Below are 15,029 nucleotides of genomic sequence, written 5' to 3'. Positions count from 1 at the left end.
AAATCACATATTACTTTTGCAAAGTAAGTTTTGTTTGTGTGTGTTTGTGTAATTTGTCTTTAACAGGAGGACCTTTGCCTAGACCATCATCATGGAACTTAAAAAATAGAAAAAAAAAAGCTAATAAGTATCAATTTAGCCAAAAGTTCATTTCAATCAGAATGTTGTGTAAGATGACTACTCGTCTTAAATACTGAGAATTAGCTTTTCTTTAGAGACCAGAACTAAAAGGGAATCAGAGCCTCATCACAAAGAACTTCCTAAGTTTACTGGTAAACATCTCTCAAAACACAGCCTTGAAAAATCCTTAAAAAAAAAAAAAGACCTGGGTTGGGTTTTTTCCCCCAGATAAAGCAACATTTGGCAAACCCTGCTGCGTGACACAGAGCCTTGCAGCGCATTCTGCAAGCCTTAATCAGACTGCGCTGATAAAGAAAACTTGTAGCGGGATAACAAAACCTCAGACCGCGCTCAGAGTGCAGGCTCCGGGACCCTCCCGCGGACACCTGTGCAGGTACTTCCTGTTCTGCGATGTACTTTTAAAACACATGGGTAAACGTCCCATACGTGAATGTTTAAAAGCTAAACATTAACTTTGTATGCGACTCCTACCACCCAGCCAACACCAGCCCAAAGCTGCTCCCGGGTCCCGTCACCTGTCGTCTCCAACGAGGCCGGCGGGGCCAGGCGGACCCCTTTGAGAGCCGCCGCTCCGGGGCCGTGCCCGGGGGCGGCGGGCGGGCGCCCGCATCCACCGCCCGCAGCGCCCCCGAGGGACTCAGGTCCTCTCCCGCCACCGGCCCGCGAACCCAGCAGCGCCACCGCCACGACCCGGTCTGCGCGGCCCCTCTGGCCCCGCAAGGAACGCGGGAGTGGGGGGCGCCCGGGGGGGGGGCGCGGGGCTGGAGCCGGGGTGTCCCAGGCGGGCCAGCGGGCGGCGCGGGTCGCTGAGTCTGCATCCAGGGCGCAGTTCCAGAGACTTACCTGCGCTCGGCCCTGCCTCCCCCACGGGGCTCCCTCCCGCTGGCCCGGCGCTGCCTCACGCCGACACCAGGCTGACACGCCGACCGCCGCCACCACCGTCCCCGAAGCGCGCGAGGCACTGGAGCACGGGCAGCCGCACTCCGCCGCCCAGAGCACGACCCCGCGCACGGAGCATGCGCACACGCCGACACCCTCGGGGCCTGTCCGGGCAGTGACACCTGCGATCAACAGGTCCCGCCAGCCCCGCCCCTCGGCGCCGCGCGCTCGCCCCGCCTCCCCGTGCTGGCCCCGCCCCCATCCTCCCCGGCTGACCCCGCCCCGCCCGGAGTTCCCGGGTGTGGACTTGCGGGGCGGTATTCCCGCGGGGGTTGGATGGGCGCGAGATCCCGCGAGACCAGGGGCCGAAGCATCTCCCCGAAGGCCGGAGCGGACCACGGGGTCTCGGGGCCGGGGCCAGGTGGCTGTAGGTGGGGCTCCCGGTGCAGCTGAGGGGAGGGGCGCGCTCCTACGCGCAGGTGATTTTTCCGGTGCCCTCAGTCGTTCACCCGGAATTTTCCAAGCTCAGGAAGGCGAATCCGCCGAGCACGGGCTTGGGGCTGGGTGGCGGTCCCTGGGAGCACTGGGTCTCTGGCAGCAGACCCTTTGGCTGTCGGTGCCTCACGAAGACCTGTTTGCGGGGATGTGCAGTCCCCAACCGGTTGTTTTCGTGGCTGCTAATAAAGTGAACGCTTTCATAAACGTGCTGACCCAGTTAATGGCTAATGGTGGTAAGAAACGTGTGGCTGCCTCCTTAGGGCGCTTTCCAACAGGTTTCCAGTTACACGCGGAGTGCTGCTTGGGAATTGGGTTAAACCTGGCTTCGTTATAAACTGTTTCTTAGGAAGAGCACTGAAAGGAAAACCCACGGTTGTCTGTAGTGTTAACGTTGCCTCCGTAAGTAGTAAATAAGGTTGTGGAACTCATTCCAAAGTGGGTTCAGGTAGGACCTGCAGATTGTAACATTTAAGTAATCTCATAGGTAGAAGCATCTTAGGCTGTTTTGAGCAAATAGTGCTTCAAACTGAATCTAGGAGAATGTCTTGAGCACTTGCTATGTTCCTGTTACTATGTTCCTTAGGCATGGAAGGAAATTCAGTGAAATTTAAGACATGGTTCCTGCCTTCAAGAGATTTAACATTTTTGGAGGAGTAGGAAGATAAAAACTCTACCTTTTAAAAATGATAATGACACCACGAACTCCCCTTAGTTTCCCCAGTGCCCCTGGCCCCTGTTCTCAGACCCCCTGCCTGCCCCGTGTTACATGCTCCTCTCCCCTGCTGTGCTCTGGGAGTCCCCTCGGTTACCGGTTTTGTTGTTTAGCATTCTCATTGTCTCGGAGAGCAGTCTCTTTCCCAGCAGGGACCCACCTGCCAGGTGTCCCACACGCCCAGGACTCCCAGATGCACATCTTCAGGTTCCGCCCTTGTAAGCAACAGCATCTGCGGTCACTTTCAACACGGCCCACATGGACGCCATTCCCCACCCACCTGGAAACCCAGCCCGTGTTCATTCCCTATTTCTGAAACCCACAGACACCCTGTGTTTCACGTCCTTTTCCTCTGTCGTGTTACCAACTTCCGTTGACTCTTGCCTCTTTAAGTATTTCACACCCACCGCTCTTAAATCTCCACTCTCACTCCTAGGCTGTCAAATAGTCATCCTCCCCGACTCATGTCACCCGCCTCGGAACTATTGCAATAGCCATCACGTGCTTCACCTCCAGTCCAGCCTCCATTCCACCACTGATCTCCCTAATGTGAGAACACAGCTGCGGTGTCCCACGGAGTCCAAGGTGTTGTCCGGGGCTCTTTGGCAGCAGGAGGGCCCCTCGGATTCGGCCCCAGACAGCTAACCCCGCATGCATTCTAACCCGTGTGCCCACAGTAGCCGTGTACAACTCCTAGCTGTCCCGAGATCCAGCAGGGTCCCCGAAATATCCCGCAGGTCTCCACCCAACACCCGTGCCCCCGGTAAAGCCTTTCAGAACCGAAGACAGACTTGCCCTTCCTTCGCCACTTTTCGGCCTGTTCCTGTTACAACACTCGTAGTGTCCTATAATCATCCCTATGCAAATACAACGGACGGAGCAAGGCCCACCTCCTCCCCTGAAAGAATAAGTCGGACTCGGGTTGTAGGCTCACACTCACCGCCTTCCTCGTGTGGAGGTTGCAGAAGGATGCCCATGCAGTTCACCCTGCCCGAGAATTTGACTAAACCCTGGCTGTAGGCTTTTTAAATCGTGCAGTTTCAAACTTCCTGCCAGTTCGTGGCATATCTAAGGGCTGAGTTTTGAAATGTAGATGTGTCATAGGTCACCAGTTAAGTGTCGAGAGGTCGTGCTGAAGCGCACACGGAGGAAGAGAAAACTGGCACTGCCCTGCATGCAGGGATGGAAAGAGCCACTTTGAAACATATTTGAAACCCGTGTGAGACATTCCCAACAGCAGGAGTCCCCAGAAAACTCTGTGGTGAGGACTGTCACAGCACAGGTTTTAAATGCACTGCCTCTGGGAATCGCCGTCTGTCCTTGAGGGCTGCGTGTGTGTGACTCAGTAGTTCCAAATGGACCCGAATTTACGAAGAATGGTCTCTGCCCCTCAGGGAGGCACAGGGTTGTGTGTGGGGATAGGCTTAGTGTGCCAGAGACCACCTCGCATTGATCAGCCGAGGCCTAGCCAGCATTGACGTCACCCACACCCCCACGCTTACACACAGGTCACCATTATTCTGGAGTGGCCGTGACTCGGGCTTTGGGAAACCTGCAGCCTTGTGGCTGGACCTACCCTATCCCTGGTGAGTAGCAGGGTGGCAGCAGTGACTGCACAGTGCCAGGAGGTGAGCACAGCCAGAGGCACCGTGCACCAGGCCTGAGCTGGGGGGGGGGGGGGGGCGGCCACTGGAGGCTGGAGAAGTGGCCTGACTCAGGTTGGGCTGCAAACACACTCTGTTCTCCTAACGGCTTGAAGGGAGTGGTGAAGGCTGATGGGGTTCATTTCCTCACTAACTGAAGGCCCCGGAAAGCAGGGCCGTATCTGCTCTTGGCTGGAGTTCCAGGACGTAGCACAGAGCCGGGTGCAGACGCTTGCCAAGTGCATATTCACTGCACGAGGTGGAAGATGGGAAGTTCTATCGATGTTTTCAGAGACTAGAGACATCTGAGTGGACCGGAAGTGTTGGGGAGGGCCTGTGGGGGGTCAGACAGGAGCCGCCGCCTGCAGGATGCACGGGCCGGTGTGCTGGAAGGCATGGAGGAAGAGACGCAACTGCTTCAAGAGCAAATCTTTAAACACAGGAATAAACAAGGCTGATGTGGGGCTCTAATAGGAAGCCTTCAAATGTTCCTGAACAAGATGATTAGTTGGGAATGACACACAGAAGATTCGTAGGGGGAACTGTAGCTACACAAGAAGAGCCCAGCCAGAGCGGTTCCGGAGAAGTCTTCAGGTCGTGACTCAGTGACGAGGTCACCGGAACAGCATGGTCACCGCCCACCACTCCCTCCTCCACTCGCTCACATTCCGGTGGTTGGGATGTATTCCTCCCCAGCTGTGCCCCAACCTCTCTCTTTAACCCACTTTCATGCTCCAAGCGACACCAGGCCTCAGCGCCTGCGACCTCATCTGTCCTCCTGCACTTAGATCCGCTTCCCACGCAGGAGCCACCCACAGGGGCTGTTTCGAACAGAGACGTGTTATTCCCCAACTTCAAGTTGTTCGACGACTTACCATTCACATACAGTCAAGTCCAGGTTCGCACCGAGGCCTGCAGCCCACCGGTGACCTGTCCTGGCTTCCTCACCACACCTCATGCTGCTCAGAGCTCTGTGTCCGCTCCCCACCCCCTTTGTATGGCACGGTGGCTCATCCTCCAGGGCACATTTGGCAAAGGCCAAAAACACTGTCGCATTGGGAGTGGGGCGCGTCCCTACTGGTCTCCAGTGGGAGAGGCCAGGACCGCTGTTCGACACGCTCCCGTGTACAGGACCGTCCCCCGCAACAGAAACGACACGGCGCACGGTGCTGGCACTGCCCAGGGTGGCCAACGACGCTCGCCCCTGTTTCCAAGTGGCCGACTCCTTTCAGCCTCCGCACCCCGGGTTGAACTTCACCTTCTCAGCCTCCGGGAGCCCCTGCTGACCTTGGACAGAGGGTGCTGTTGACACACCTCCTGTTCATCACAGCTTGTGACTGTCATGCCTGTCCATTTGCCCACTTACTCATCATCCTCCGCACCACCTACAAAGAACATTCCGTGAAGGGCGTGCATCCCCTGTGGTCGCTCTGTCTGTCAGGCCTGACACCGTGGCACACAGTAGGGATCCACAGAGTTGTTCCACCCTGAATGCGTGTCTACGCTAGGTCACCGCGTGGACACTTACCAACCTTTCTTCTTGGATACTTTTCCTGGAACATTGAAATGCGCAGCCCTAATTTTCTAATTTTCAGAGAGCAGAGTGAAGACACTGGGAAGAAGTGGCCGCGACCAGCACTGTCGCTGGAAGGCCGCGGTCTGCGGTCCGAGCTCAGAGGCGCTGCTCGCTTCTCTGTCCTGAGCAACTTCTCACAGTCAGAACCGGAAGGGCAGTAATAGCATCATGGCCAAGTCAACTGCCGTCTGTTGGATGACAAAAATCAGTCAGGGGGGAAAGATGGTAAGGGACAACAGTGCCCGACGATGAGAGAAAACGGTAATATTTTTGATGATCTCTTAAAAAGTGAGAAAACCTGATTATTTATTTACTACACTCACGTCTGAAAAAAGCTGGTAAAAGTGCACTTGGCAGGTGGTTAATGTACATGTCATTTCCTTCAGCTGAGAAAACATCAATGGGGACACGTCTTTCTCTGCTTTCAGCGACAGGTCCAGACCAGGGAACCTCGGCAGGGGCCGAACTGCCAGTGGGGCGTTTCCCCCTTTTCTGGCCACAGTGATTGGTCTGGAGTGATTGGGGCTCATGGGCACCCCTGCCCAGGAGTTTTCAAATGACAACTTGCAGGAGAGAAGTTGTTCCCTGTTCCCTCCGACTGCGAAGCCCTGAAGACATGTACTCGGAGCTGCCTGTTCCCCACCACTGAGCAGCTGGTCTGAATGAATAAGGCGGACACAGTGGGGGAGGAGTCCTCGGATAAAACAGGGAGTTCGACAGTGGTGTTCACTGGGCTCCTCAAGGCTTGGAAGCATGGCATCCTGTTAAAAAGCAAGAGGTCAAGTTCAACACCCATGGCGTGTCGCCAGTCAGCATGTGTTAGGTGACCACAGTTGCTGGCTTAACCAGTGGACTCTTTGCTTTCTGCTGACGCGTGGGCTTGAGTGATTTCATTGCCCTTCATGTGAGTTCACTTTGCAATGTTCTAATTTTCTTATCTGTAAAACCGGGGTGAGAAATAATACTTATCCTGGGTGTCTTTGATTAGGCCCCAGATAAAAGCCACTGTAAAGGCCCAGCCTGTGTCATTACGGCCATTAGTGCTGTTCCCGTGGTTGCTGCTGGCCTCGGGGATAATGTGAGGCTTTATGAACCTGTACATCATCTTCCTTGCCTGGTACGTATTTTACTGCAATCTCAATGACGCAGGAGGCTGTGGGCGTCATCTGGTCCAGCCTCCCCTTCCCCGAAGAATTGTCCCCAACCTCTGTTTCAATATGGTGACAGGAGGGACAGAAAACCAGATGCTTTGTGGGGCGGCCTTTTGCTCTTTAAGATTTCTTAAAAGTTTCTGAAAAAGATTTCTTTAAGATTTCTGAAAATTTCTTAACTGTTAAGAAATTTTCATGACAATGAGTTAAATCTGCTTCCCAGAAATTTCCACACACTGGTCTTACTTCTGTTCTGTGTACCCGCGGAAATCTGTATTCTCTCTTCCATAAGACTATTTCACTTTGAAAACATCTCATGTTTTCCACCTAAAAATACTCAGTTCTCTCAGCTTTTGAAGGCCTCGTAAATATTAGGCTAACCGACCCAACTTCACCTCATCGTACAAAGGATTTAAAGTAGGGACTTAAAAAGGTAAAGGAAGAATGAAATCTCACATATAATATAAAGCAGGGATCAGATATAAATAAGAAAGAGAATCGGAGCTGGGAGACTAAAACACAAGTGGAACATTAAAAGCGAGATCAGAACAGATATGCGGAGACAGCCGTGGCTTCACCCCCGCTGGGCTGCGCTCGGAAAGGCAAGTGCCTCTGTGAGGTCAGCGATCGGGAACAGGAAAGTGTGTTTCTGTCAGCACCTCAGTCACAGTTTCCCCCGCGTGGCCTTCATCTGAGGGCGCCGTCATCTCTGTTCTCTCGCAACGGGCCCATCTGCAGAGCCCGGAGTTCACCACGCACTTGTGTTATCAGCTGTGGAAAAAAACGTAGCTCCAAAAATAAAAACAGGTTTTTAACGCAGGCTGATGTGTGGTTTGGGGCCATTGTATCCTCTCCTGGCTCAGAGGTTGCGTTGTGACCAGGACACTGTGAGGGTGCTGCCACTCACTGCGCAACCCGTCGCTCCTTTAGCCGATGCAAGTTCGCGTGGCCTGCCCACAGCCGTGGGGAGAAGCAGGAATGAGCAGGATGTACCCGCCTAAAACACCCAGACGTGAAGGATGCGGGGAGCTAAATACCTCTCTTTAAATTTTCACAAAATGCTCTCCCTGTGCGGTCCTTTGGAGCCGCAGAGATGCAAAGGGCCTCCGAGGCGCGTCTGCGGCAGCCTCCCTGCCAGGAACAGCGAAGCTCTGGGAGGTGAGGTCACCCAAGGCCACGCCAGGGGCCGAACCAGGCCTGCGGCCCCGTTCCAGGACACTCACCACCGGCCTGCTGTGAAACACTGTCCCTGAAACACTGAGTCTTGTTTCTTAAAGTGTGGTGGCATGTCTTCCGTATTCAAGTGCTGGCACCTCTGTGCCCTGCTGAAGGTTGAGGGACGGGGACGGGGGGACTGGAGGGCAACGTCCAGAGCATTTTGCAAGTGCTGACTGTCTCCTTGTGAATTATGCCGCCCAGGCTGGGTCTTGGGTTCCAAGGAACACACCGAGGTGTTTGGTCCTTCACCACTTTCGGTCTCCCACCCCTTGGGGACCTGACAGATAGAAGCCTCTGTGGTAGTACACACACACTCACACACACACACACACTCCCACACAACTTGACCTCCCGGACTGGCTGGTTTTTAAAGTAGCTCTGTAAGAACACAACAGGAAAGTCACACCGCGTCCTTTCCCCGAGGCCTTTGGCCGCAGCCCTGGGCCTGAGCAAAGGCAGTTGCCCTGGAGAGCTTGTCGCTTTGTCAAGGTGACGAAAATATTCAGGGCGCCCTGTTTTCACGTTGAAATTCCTTGTTGAAATGCACTTCATGGCTGAAGGAAAAGAGGGAAATCAGGCATGTTTTTGATAGAGTAATAAAACTGTGGGAAAGTATTCAGTGATAGAAATACTCCCAAGAAAGACACGCATATATAAAGGCAGAGGTTCCGAGTTTATTTCTCATTCTTAGCAGTCTATTTCTCTCCAGTCTTTCTCCCTCTATGAAATGAGTGCTAACCCTGGAAATGTACTGGGGGAAAAAAACCCAAAACCTTGGGCAAACAATACCCCTGGAATGTATGTGAAAGCCTTTCTGTGCATTTTAAAAATCAAAGTTTTCTGATTGAATTGTTTTGTGTCATTTTGTCCTCCTGTGTCAGACTCTTGAACTTCACAAGGACTCTCCTCGTCAGAGCAGTCCCAGTCGTTCTATCGAGACGGCAGCCGCTGCAGACAAGCCGACATTTGCCTTCCACGCAGCGCCTCCGGCAGGCAGAAGGGCGGCCCGGGGCCTGGAGGGAACCGTGTGTCCGCACGTCCGCGTGGTCCCGTGCCCGCGGCAGGCAAGAGCTGATCGGACGTCCACAGAACAGACTGTCCCTGAAAGCCATGCCCTCTGTTGCTTCCTTCTGCGTTATTCTTCCGAGTGTGACAAGGGGCGGAGCACGGCCACCTGCACCCGTGTCTAGACCCCTCCTCAGAGAACACAGCTGTCAAGTGAGGGACACAGAGCGAGAGCTTTGTAGCGAACGAGGCACGTTCATTCACTCTTCAATGCGGCCGAGGCGTTGGGTCCCTTCGCTGGGCGAAGAGGGTCCCTGTTGGTGCGTTTTCCTGGTGGGAGTGAAACTGCCGGCATCGTGAACTAGGCCTTGACCTTCCGGCTCCACGTTTTCTGGTTAGCCCTCCCCCACCTTACTGCCCCGTGGTGAACAAGGAAGGCACACAGATGACGTGAAGCTGTGTCTAGACGGGTGTTACTTGCTGTCTGTCCTCAGAGGGGGTGTGGTCGCGCCCCATGGCGGCTGCGTTCGGCGGAGGCAGGAGGAGCTAGTGGAGGGGTGAGAGGAGAAGCGGATGGTGGGCCCGGGTTTTAGACACGCGTGTGAGAGCAGACTAGCAACGTCACTTTTCTGAGTTTCCATCCTGTAAATGCGGGGGTTGGTCTAGAGTATTTTAAGACAATGTGTAATTCTGAAGCTCTTCCGTTCTAAGTCCAGGGTTGCTTATTTCAGCCAAGGGAGGGTTTCATTATGCTGCTCACATAGTAGTATTAGCAGGTTGTATTTGGCAAAATGGTAACGCGTTCTTCCCTTATTATTACATCCAGAACATTTACATCCTTCCACTGTGCTGACCGGGAACACGAGCAAGCATCAGGGTCCGGAGCCGCACCAACAGAACAGCGAGTCTGTGCAGTCTGATCGCCGGGGCATCGACCGTAACTGCTACACTCACACGCGTTCACACCTGACCAGGTGAACACCTCTCTGTGTTGCACTGCAGCCTGGTCTGCTCAGAAACTGCTGTGAACAGCACACGTTTGCCCCTCCCAGCCGTGCGAGCTGGCAAGTCCAAAAGGAAGGCGCCTGGCAGAGTTGGTGTCTGCTGAGAGTTTGCAGCCAGGTCCCCAAAGGGCTGCCGGGTGTGGCCTCATGTGGGGGAGGGGTCGGGGCTCTGTGGGGTCCCCCATCCCACTTCTGAGGACAGCACCCTCCTGACCTCTCACCTCGCACAGGCCCCGCCTCTAACACCATCCTGTGGGAAGTTAGGGCCTCAATGTACCAAGTTTAGGGAGCCTACATTCGGCTCCCGGCCTTTTACGTTTAACATGTTCTTACTGGATTTTGATGAGCTCGTGAGGGCACTGACTGTAACGAATCACATCCTGTGTTCGCATCTCTTTCTGGGCGTGAGGAGAGAAGCACACGCTTCTTCGATGTGGTCCGCCTGGCTCCACGTGCGTCCCTGAGCTGGTCCTGGGCCCGGAGGGCCGCGTGGCCCAGGAGGCCCAGGGCCTGTGGCCCGTCAGCTGGGCCGCGGAATCCTGGCCAGACCCACGTACACAGAGGCAGAGATGAAGCCACGTGGGCATCAGGAACCGAGCTTTAAAATTAAGCTTGAGCACGGGAGTTGGAGAGTATTCCGGCTGCTCCCTCAGGGTTAGGCGGGGAAGAAAAAACGGCTACTCCCGGTTGGCTGGGCGCAGGTGAGTTTTCCATTGGTCTACAGGAGAGGCCCCTCTTTCCTTGGATACGACTTCCAGGTGCAGAAAGGAAACCCCCAGAGGCAGGGGCTGGGGGTGGCTGTTTTTGAATCCGCACGCTAGAGATGATTGTGCCAGCGACTGCAATACTAGTGCAATAGGTTCTTGATTGGAAATGTTACCAACAGGTATTTAAATGGAAAAAAACCCAGCTTTTTTAGTTTTAAAGAGTCTAGCAGCTGTCAGTCCTGGGGGACTGTCTCCTGAGAGTGTGAAGTTTTCCAAAGAGGTCCGGTACTCGGATGAAGGGCAGCACACTGTTTTGTTTTGTTTTTTTAATTCCCAGTGACCTAGAAAATATGTGAATGGTCACAAGAAATAACATTTTAGCAAGACCCTGGGCAGGCTTTTTCCGTGGTGACCCGGACTCTGGGGAACAGGGCACAAGCTCGTGCTTATTCTAAGCAGCAGTTGGGCTGCCTCCGTCTTTCTGAGTTTGTCTGCACTTAATACTCTTGCTGCTTCGAGATGGGTGACTTGTAAGTCAGGGCTGAGTGTATTTATCCCAAAGCAATGCCAGTGTGACCTCAAATTTAATTCCAAGGGCCTTTGTGTTCTTACTGTGTGATGCTGATACTTTTTTATTACGTTAATAAGAGTAACTAACAGTTACCAAGCCCCCACCATGAATCAGGCAACCTGCTTTATCATGCAGTATGTTGAAGACAGACCCTAGTATTGTCCCCACAATTCAGATGCACTTGCTTATTTAACAGGTTTTCATCATTCGTCATTGTGCACCCGGCACAGAGGATGCAGTGGTCAAGGGCAAGGCCAAGTCTCTGCGCTGGGAGGGAGTGCACCCCGGCGAGTGAGAGGAACAGCAAAGGGATAAATCCGCGTTCATGTGTCCTGAGCTGCAGCCACAATCCCTGCGGATCCGTAACAGTGCAGTCGGCCTGTGGTCCCAGCTCTGTGCCCCATTGACTACTCGTGTGACATTCTCCCCGAGGCTGTCTTCCGCAGTCTGCTTCCAGCCAGCCACTGACCTTGATGGCAGTGACGTTGGGGCAGACCTGTTTCTGGAAAATGTAGGCCTCTTCTCCCAGGCGCCTTTAGCTCAAGGATCCCCCGACTGCCTTGATGAAATCTTCCCTGGACAGCACAGCTGCCTACAACACACCCCTGTCTAAAACACACCCATGTCTAGGACACGCCCGGTCTAGGACACGCCCACATCTACACAAGCCTTTTCCTGGAACACATCTATGTCTGGACCAGCCCATGTCTAGGACACGTCCATGGGCGGTCTCTCGACTCTCTGCCCATGTCCCTCTCATGTGGACAGTTTTCCTAACACCCTTTCTGCCCTCAGAGGACCCAAACTAGAAGGGCACTAGGTTAGGGAGCCACAGGCGCTGCAGAGAAAAATAAAGACATGACCAGCCATGAGCAGGATTGTCTCTTAAATAAGGGTGGTCCGAGGAGGTCCCAGGCTGAGCGGCCTTGAGCCACGTAAGCAGAGTTGGAGAAAACTCTGACTTTGAGAGTGAAGTAAATTGCTTACGATTACATCACTGATTTGTGGCAGGTCGGTAGGGAGCTGGTCAGGGCGCTGTGTTCACGTGTGCTTGCTCCAGGGTTGGGACGAGAGGCCACGGGGGTCCTCGGGAGCCGGCTCACAGCCCAGACTGCAGTCGTGTCCGCAGAGCCACTGCCGAGGCTCGTATTCCCCTCAGCCTGCCCCTTCCCGGCCCTCCTTCCCCTGCTCCTTCACATTCATTTTGCTGGTGCCGTAGCTTCCGTAGCAATTCCCCGATCAGCAGCTTTAAAACAGGGAATCACACCGAGTTTATCTTTTCCTCTCTGACCTTCCCTGCCCTGTTCCCTGAGTGTCTGTCTCCCACACCACGCAAGCTGTCATCGAAATGTGTCTCCAGATACCATGCAGTGCTCAATCTCGAGCACATTCTGTCTGGATCTGAACTAGAATCTTTTAGAAATAACTTTTGTCCCCCCTCTTTGCCCCTGTGCAGCAAGTTTCCTGTTGAGCTCATGTTACATGGAGAAGCCAGGGAACTTCACCAGCAGGTTGAAACCAAGCTCTTCTGTGTAAGGAACTGGCGTAGGGACACACATCCTTGGACTCACCTGAACCATCGACACCCTGAGACGCTGGTTCGCTCTCTCAGCTCTGAAATGCTCCACCTCTCTCGATGTCCCTGTTGGCACATCTGCCAAGTGCTGGCACCAGTTACTCTGGAACGGGTCCCCCTGCTCTTCTGGCAAAAGTCTGGCCCCCGTCCCTCTCATAGGAAGCGAGCGGCCGTCTTCTGCAGCACAGAGCGCGCAGAGGTGGCAAGTATTTTCCATGAGGGAGTGTTCACAACCCTACTTCCCTGAGCTTGGCAGAAAGCGGCGGTGGCGGAGACCGCACTGGCGCCACGTAAGGTTGATCTCGCCGCAGCAGCAGAGGGCACGTCCCAGAATTCATCAGTCTGCGGGCACAGCCCTGCTGGAGCAGCAAGTTCACCCTGTGCCCTTCACACTCGCCACCGGACGTTCTGCTCCGCGGGCACCTTGGTGGCAATACTTGGCTCCCTCCCCGTCCAGGCTGCTAAAACGCTTATAAACGCGTCCATTTGGAACACGTGGAACCCTCAGGGGAGGCAATAGATGGCCATTTCAACTAAAAATTATCGCTCGTATTTGCACTTGATTTTGTAATAACCGGTAACTCGTTTTTTATCATCAAGTCCTTGCAGATATTCGGGATGGAAAATGAGGGGCTCAAAGGCAGCGTGCAGGCCAAGGAGTATCTGTTCGTCACCTCGTTCTAGTCATCCAAGGGCCTCTGCTTATGGAGGGAACAAGCCGCCAGCTGGGCATCCAGACACGGGCTAAGTAAACCAGGAAATTAGTTTCACGCCCCAACCTCTGTTGGACGATGTCACAGACTTGGGGAGAGGCCCCACTGGAGCTGGAGAGCCCACCACCCCTGCGTCTAGAAGAAGTGTGGGCGTGCTGTCCCCAGTGCGCAGCGCTGACCAGCGGCTGCCCCCTGAGCGCGCCGCTGCGCCTCTCCAACGCGAACGCGTAAGGAAACGTGCGCGTGGCGTGCCCGGCTGCAGGCACAAGGACCGCGGTCTGAGAGCACAGCTCCCCGTGAGCGGGAGACCGCCTTGGTGGGCGAGTGTAAACTACCTCGCTGTACAGCTGGATTGGCCCAATTAAGATAATGGAGGGGTTGGTTGGTTTGTCTGTCTGTCCAGATGTAACAAAATAGTTCCAGGCTGAATTTTACTCTGAAAGAGAAGTAATGAACGTGAGTGCTTATAGATGTTCGAGTCAGACTTGCCAAGTTCTCCCCATTTTGAGCCAGAGTCAGGCAAGTCACCTTCGTTGTCTGGGGCTCAATTTCCTTATATGAAATGGAGGTTGTGTGTAATACCTCCCTCACAGAATAATTGTCAAAATAAAATAACATTAAAATACACATTGAATGGCCTTTATGAAGCAGGGCGCGGGCGAAATGCCAGCCTTCCTGCTACTCCACATGGACAATTGTGTTTCCTCAGACTCTGAAAGATGGGGCTGCTTTTCAGGTCAGTGGAAAGCCCAGTAAAATTCCTTTTGAACTCTTAATAGTACAGCAACTGGAGTGTGAAATTTTGGCATTTCTAAAGGTGTCAGACAGCTGAGCTAGAATTACTAGACGGTTCCAGGAAAGGAAGAAATACAATAGAGGGCTATGCCATCATTTTCTACCCAATCTTAGAAAAAAAAAAGGCACTCAGCTTCTGCCTTTTTAAATCCCACTCTGGTGCCGGGGAGCCCCCTCTCCTACCGCTGACTTGTCTAGTTGCTGCCCTGTCGGTGGCCGGCTGAATGGCAGCCCATTTGGAGCAGTTAAAGCCATGAAATAAAATGCCAGGTTAAAGAAAGAAGTAACTCATTTCAAACTTCCAAGAAAAACTAAGCCATTTCAGCAAAATGCATAACAGAATATGAGTGATCTTTATTTTTGTAAGATTAAAGTGAACCACAAATGGTGTGATGGGAGCCTCCTATCTAGTGTTTACCAAAGGTGCCAACATTGTTATTTTAGAACAGGTAAACACTAAAACGTAAACAAAGAATATGACATAAAGGTATGTTTTAAAGTATGCCAATTATCTTCAGTGATCATATGTGTAGATACAAATCATTGATGTGATTACTTTCCAGGGATTGCATTTTTCACAGGGAAAATGGTTTAATTTCTCTACTTACAAGTCTAGGGTGACTAAGTCGCCCACCGGTTCCAACACTGGGTGCAGATTCCGGTAAATCGGCAGCACCCCGCGCGGCACTTCCTCCCTCTCCTGTCCTCGCTCTGACCCGTCCCCCGAACGTCATCTGGTCGATGGTATTTTCTGTGGATGGGACAATTCCTCCCTGTTGAAAAGTCTATCGCCGAACCCTGAGTTCAGATGGGAAGACCTGCTACTTACTGTGGGACCCG

At 53.5% G+C, this 15,029-nt stretch overlaps 1 protein-coding gene across 4 annotated transcripts in view; it reads right to left on the bottom strand.

The window, feature by feature from the left end:
* The window catches only part of USP53 (ubiquitin specific peptidase 53), a 50,228-nt gene extending 36,578 nt beyond the window's left edge, over nucleotides 1-13,650 (bottom strand). For 2 of the 4 annotated variants that reach the window (XR_008390296.1, XM_037129986.2), the window contains exon 1: nucleotides 985-1,205. The gene's annotated coding sequence lies outside the window, so the exon portion shown is untranslated. Of the gene's footprint in view, nucleotides 1-984; nucleotides 1,206-5,401; nucleotides 5,638-5,772; nucleotides 5,943-12,676 lie in introns of those variants that run through there. The other 2 variants (XM_053658502.1, XM_053658503.1) reach the window with 2 other exon arrangements.
* Nucleotides 13,651-15,029: the final 1,379 nt, after the last annotated feature.

Source organism: Artibeus jamaicensis, unplaced genomic scaffold, assembly GCF_021234435.1.
Source record: "Artibeus jamaicensis isolate MK-2021 breed Jamaican fruit bat unplaced genomic scaffold, CSHL_Jam_final scaffold_537, whole genome shotgun sequence".
NCBI classification, from domain to species: Eukaryota; Metazoa; Chordata; class Mammalia; order Chiroptera; family Phyllostomidae; genus Artibeus; species Artibeus jamaicensis.
This window is presented reverse-complemented; position numbering and strand designations above follow the sequence as displayed.